The sequence below is a fragment of the Varanus komodoensis genome, unplaced genomic scaffold, assembly GCF_004798865.1.
Source record: "Varanus komodoensis strain SLA01 unplaced genomic scaffold, ASM479886v1 scaffold523, whole genome shotgun sequence".
Lineage (NCBI taxonomy): Eukaryota > Metazoa > Chordata > Lepidosauria > Squamata > Varanidae > Varanus > Varanus komodoensis.
Genome location: NW_025336118.1, coordinates 22,354 through 28,382, shown reverse-complemented (window position 1 = coordinate 28,382; position 6,029 = coordinate 22,354).

The window sequence follows — 6,029 nt, the reverse complement described above, 5'->3', positions numbered from 1 at the left end:
GTTCTCCGGAGTACTCAACCGAGCATGCTTTGAAACTTTATTTCTCGTCTGCAGTGTTTTATTTCTCTCTCTGAACTCTCTCGCGCCGATTGTCGGAGCAGGCACTCCGACAATACTGCATTATATGAACGGCCCTGCTCTAGCTTCCGCGGAACAATGACAAGGCGCCCTGTGCCACTCAGTTCTTCCTTTCAAATGAGCCCTTACAGGCAGGCAAGTCAAATGGGAACTGGATGCCCTTCTTGTTACTTGCCACACTAGGGAGTATCTGAATCCTGAGATTCAAGCCTTGAGGTATCTGCAGCCCAACCTTTAGTATCACAGTGGCTGGGAATACATGTTTGAGAGCAGTACGTATTTACCAAAGCATTCAAAACTCCGGACCTACATAACAGGTGCAACTTTGTACTCCAGATGGAGAAATGGACCATTGGAGGAAACTTGTTTTCAATCATATCACCATGTCAGCTGAGGAGCATCACATTAAAAATGTATTTAAGTATATAGTATTTTGATTTAGGCGGTGAAGATATCAGCTGGGGTGTCTTTGCTGACAGTGAAGACAAGAGTTCATATTGCCTGTATGTTCATACATCCTGTAGGAGGACAAATTTGCCACCCAGAGACTCTGAAGCTTCAGATGCCCCCTTGAGGTGGTTGTGGTCCCTCACATGTCCCAGCCCTCAGGAGGCCTTGAGTGTGCACTTGAGGGTTTCGGCCACCTCTCTGTACTACAACCGCAGGGGAGAAGTGCAGTTGGTCAGCCTCCCTGCACCTGAAGGCTAAAGGTCAGGTGAGCTGCATGAAAAGCGTAAGGCTCTCTCCTCTGGCCTTGCTTCAACGACAAAGGAGTGCTTCCCCCGCACTTTCTGTAGCAGCCAGGGATCCAGGCAAGTGGCTAGGTTGGCTACTTACACTTGGCCGAGAAAGAGAAAATTAATCACCAAAATAAACAATGATAAAGGACTGCGATTGACACAGCCATCACAAGAGGTACTCTAAACAGAAACGCAGTGCAGCTCACCATGTTGGGGAAGAATGGCAGCAGGTGACCTGTATATCTGCCCAGTCTGCTGTCAAGGTACTAGGGAGTGATGAGCCATCTAAAGGCCCTGCTGTCTCTTCCTAGGATTCTCTAGCATGACCTTGAACCTGGACTAGACAGTCCTTTGGAAATGCTCTGTCTTGAAATGGAGGACCGCCCTCTCCAAATAGCATGCATATCACATTTCAGGAAAGGATGCAATAGGCAAAGCAGCTGTGGGGAAACAGACAAATGAAGCCATTGCCTACCTCCCAATCCAGAGAGGCATGGGGAATTTTCAGTCCCAGTCTGGCAACCCTGTCCTGTCCCGGATGTTTGTTAAAATATACCAAATAGATGTTCCAAACTGCATGTTACCATAAAGACTTTAATTTAATTTCAGTTAAAATTTAAAAGTTATCATTAAGACATTAAAACTGCATGTTACATAGAGAGCTAGTGGGGTTCTCTCAGGCCCACTCGCCTCCATTCTTGAGGCCTCGTGGAGAACGGGTGAAGTTGCAGAGGACTGGAGGGTGTCGTCATTGGTCCCAATGTTCAAAAATGGTGGTAGAGAGGACATGGGGAATTACAGACCAGTTAGCCTTATGTCCATTGTAGGAAAAAAAAAGAAAAGGAAAAGAAAAGGCTCATAATAGTGAGAGATCAAGTGATGCTAGATAGGAAAGGGAGGCTGGCAGCCACACAACATGTCTTCCACAATAACAGGCCCTGCCAGTCAAATCTTGTGGAATTCTATGACAAGGTTTCGAGATGGTTAGACGGAGGGGATGCAGTGGGTGTGGTTTACCTGGATTTCAGCAAGGCCTTTGACAAAGTGCCCCATGATATCCTGGTTGAGACACTGAGGAGTTTTGGGATAGACCAATGCCCTGTCCAATGGATTAGGGCGTGGTTGACTGACCGAAAGCAGAGGGTAACCATTAGTGGGGAATCATCAGGATGGTGGCCAGTGACAAGCGGGGTCCCCCAGAGCTCTGTCCTGGGGCCAATCTTGTTTCATCTTTTCATCAACAACACAGAAAAAGGGCTGAAAAGTCTGCTGATCAAATTCACAGACGATACTAAAACTGGGGCAGTGGTCACAGCTGAGGAGCAGGTATTCCAGATCCAGAAGGATCTGGACAGACTATGGAAGTAGGCAGCAGACAACAGGATGGTGTTCAATGAGAGAGTGGGGGTCGGGGTTGGGGTCATCCATGGGGAGAGGGGCAGGGACACGTGGGATTGCTTAACCCACTGGCTGTGGACTAGGCCAGTGGCCTTAGGGCGACGGGCAAAGTGTGACGGCCAAAGTGCATAGCCATTTGGGCTGTTTGGGAAGTTTTTGGGCCCAGGATTCTGTTAGTCTGCACTGGGGGCGAGGGGGAGCGACTGGGTTGGGTAAGTATTACTGTGTTGTTGCTGTTGCTTTATATAGAGCCAGTGACATCCTGCAGCGGGCTCTGTTTTAATATTTTAATGCACAGCATGTTAGCCTGCTTTAGTTTAGCATTGTATTTTATTAGTTATGAGTTGTTGTAAATTGTTTTAAATTCCTGTAAGCTGTCCTGAGATATTTATATAAAGGTCTTTTGTATATAAAGCATACAAAAGTTGTAAATAAATAAATAGATATATTAAAGTCTGGGCCCAATTCAAGGTGCCGAAATTACCTATAATGCCCCAAACAGCTTGGGACCAGAACCCCTGAACGATCGCCTCCTCCTTAATTTGCCCTCATGCCCCTTAGGATCAGCAGGAGAGGCCTTGCTCTGGGAACCCTCTTTGGAGGAGGTATGCAGGGTGTCTACGGATCTGCGTTGGAGGTCCTTCTTCGGGAGTTAAGAGGGTGGTTACCTGGGGGAGGGCCTTCTCTGCAGTGGAATTCAGATTCTTGAATGCGCTCCCCAGAAAGGTCCGCCTGGCACTGACTTTATACTCTTTTCAGAGCCAGGTAAAGACTTTTTCACTCTGCCAGCATTTTAATAATTAGGGTTTTAGGAATTTTAAGATCTTTTTCCACATTCACATTCTATATTCTTTTTCTGCCTTTCTTCTTGCTTCCTTAGTTTTATGAAGTTTTTTTAATATCAATTTAATATCTACCATTTTAATTATTGTATTATTGGAATATTATATTCACAATAATATGTCAGCTGTGCCCACCCGGATATCTGGTCTGGCACCAACCTCGCCTTGAGTGGAGGGGTGTGTATGGCCATGATTCACAAAGATGCCATCTTCCTTATGGGGAATCCGGTCCCTTCGGGGCTGAGTCTTGAAACTTTGCTCTTGCTGTTGGGTGATCAAGACAGACTGGGGATTCTGTTGGGGTACTGTGCAGCATTCTGCCCAACAGACTCTCTGAACTGATGGAGATCGTCTTGGACCTGGTGTTGAGGATCCCCAGGATATTGGTCCTGGGGGACTTCAACTTCCTCACCAAGACTGCTCTAACCAGGGCAACTCAGGACTTCATCGCCACCATGACAGCCATGGGGCTGTCTGAATATGTCTTTGGCCCAACACTTGTAAAAGGCCACCCTTGAGACCTGGTTTTCTCAACGGGTCAGGAGGATGGTGATATGGAAGTGAAGGAATTGACTTCAACCCCCTTGTCATGGTCAGATCACTTCCTTGTGAGGTTTGAACTTGGGGGCCATTTCTCCCTCTGCAAGGGTGAGGTCCTCCCCCAGAGACTTATTGAACTGGAGGGATTCCTTGGGACCCTGGGGGTTTTTCTGGTGGATATAGCTGGTGCTCCTGCCAAAGCCCTGGCTGATTTGTGGAATGGGGAAATGGCCAGGGCAATAGACACAATTGCACTTAAGCGTCCTCTCCCACCATGCAGAGCCTGATCAGCACCATGGCGTACGCCTGAGTTGTGGGTGTAGGTGCAGGAAAGCCTGTGACGAATCTGACCAAGCACATCTTAGAGCTCATTATTGAGCCTATGCTGTGGCAGTGAGGGCGGCAAAGAAGGAGCTCTTCTCCGGTTCCCTTGCATCCTCACAGTGTCCTTCTGCAGATCTTTTCCAGGTGGTGCAAGGGTTGCTATATTCTGGGCCCAACTCCCCCACTTCATTTCACCATCTGCAGCTTGCTGTGAAGACCTTGCCCAGCACTTTAGGGATAAAATCGCTTGGATTGGCCAGGAGCTGGACTCCACAGTTGATACGGGAACAGAATGGAAAGAGTCCAGCGTGCTGTGTGGTCCATCTTTATTGGATGAGGTTCAATTCTTGTGGCCTGAGGATGTCAACAAGGTGCTTGGACTGGTCCGACCCATCAACGATTTGACTCTAGCCCTGACTGCTTTTGAGAGCCAGGGATGAGTCCTGGAGGTCATGAATGGCTCTCTAGGGGGGGCTGGGTCCCTGCCCCTTTGAAGGAGGCATTGATCAGGCCTGTCCTGAAGAGGGCAGCTTTGGAACCAGGATTAGCTGCCAACTATTGGCCAGAGGCTAATATCCCTATCCTGGGCAAGGTGCTTGAGCGGGTGGTGGCAGGACAGCTCCAGCCACTCTTGGAGGAAACTGACCATCTTGACCCATTTCAGTCTGGGTTTTGACTCAGAAAATGGAAACGGCCCTGGTTGCCCTGTATGATAACTTGTGCAGGGAGAGGGACAGGGAGAGTGCATCCCTGTTGCTTCTCCTGGACCTCTCACTGGCTTTTGATTCCATTGACCATTGTATCCTTCTGGATAGGCTGGCCGGGTTGGGAGTTGCAGGCAGTTCTTTCTGGTGGTTCCATTCCTACCTATCTGGGTGATTCCAGAAGGTGGTGCTGGGGGATGATTGCGCTGTGCCGTGGCAATTTTGCCATGGAGTTCCACAGGGTTCCACATTTCCCTCCATGCTTTTTAACATCTACATGAAACCTCTGGAACTGGTCTTCCAGAGGTTTGGTCTGCAGAGTCATCAGTGCACTGGTTGCACTTCCCTAAAGGCTGCCAATTGCAGTCCAGGTGCAATTTAAGGTGCTGGTGATGATGTATAAGCCCTAAACAGGCTGGGTCCAGGTTAGCTGAAGGAATGCCTCCTTCCTTATAGGGCCTCGCACCTCTTGAGATCTGAGGCAGAGGTCCTTCTTTGAGAGGCCCCCTTGAAATAGATCAGGAGGGTGGTTACACAGAGGGGGGCTTCTTGGCAGTAGCTTCCCAGTCATGGAATACATTCCCCAGAGAGGTGTGCCTTTTTCATTCCCCCATTATATGAATGTCCAGTTGGTTTTAAGGTATTTCATAATGCATGCTGTGCTATTTTTAATTCCATTGTACTTGTTTGTCGTAATTCATCCTGCGACACTACCATGGGAAAGCATCAGCCCGTCATCCGCAGAGCTTCATCCGACTTTGCAGAGAAGAAGGGGTAGAGCTTGGTCCCATCTGAATGCTGATGTCGCGGCACCCCAAACCTTTCAGTGACCGCACTGGTGTGTCTAGCAAACATGGAGGCAAATAGAATTTGCCGAACCCAAAGCTGTGATGCCCTGTGGCTAATCAGGATTTCTTCACACAAACATCACTCCATGCAAGAAAGAGGACAAGCTGATCCCACCCACATGTACTTACCACATGTGTTGATGGTACCAAAATGTCCTGAGAGGTCCAGAACCATCTGTAGGGCTGCCAACTCCACGTTTCTCTTTCCAAATGCAGCACATACAATCTGTCAGATCATATCTTTCGAATAACTATTCCTTCAGATTCAGGTTGGGACCCACTATATAATTCCTATAGGACTCTGGTGCAGTGCTACCATTGTGTTGGGGTGTGCCACCCCATTCCCCCAAGATACACAAGACCCTTTGCGGAACTTAAACGTGCCTGCCTCAGTGCTTCCATGTCATTCAAGGCTTTATTTTAAGACAAGATATTAAAAAATAAAATCAAAAATCAAAAAATATTTAACATAGAGTATGAAGATATTTTTATTATATGAGAGACAAACAAGGTTTATTTTTAAGAGAAGGCAGCCCAATTTGAGTCATACACAGA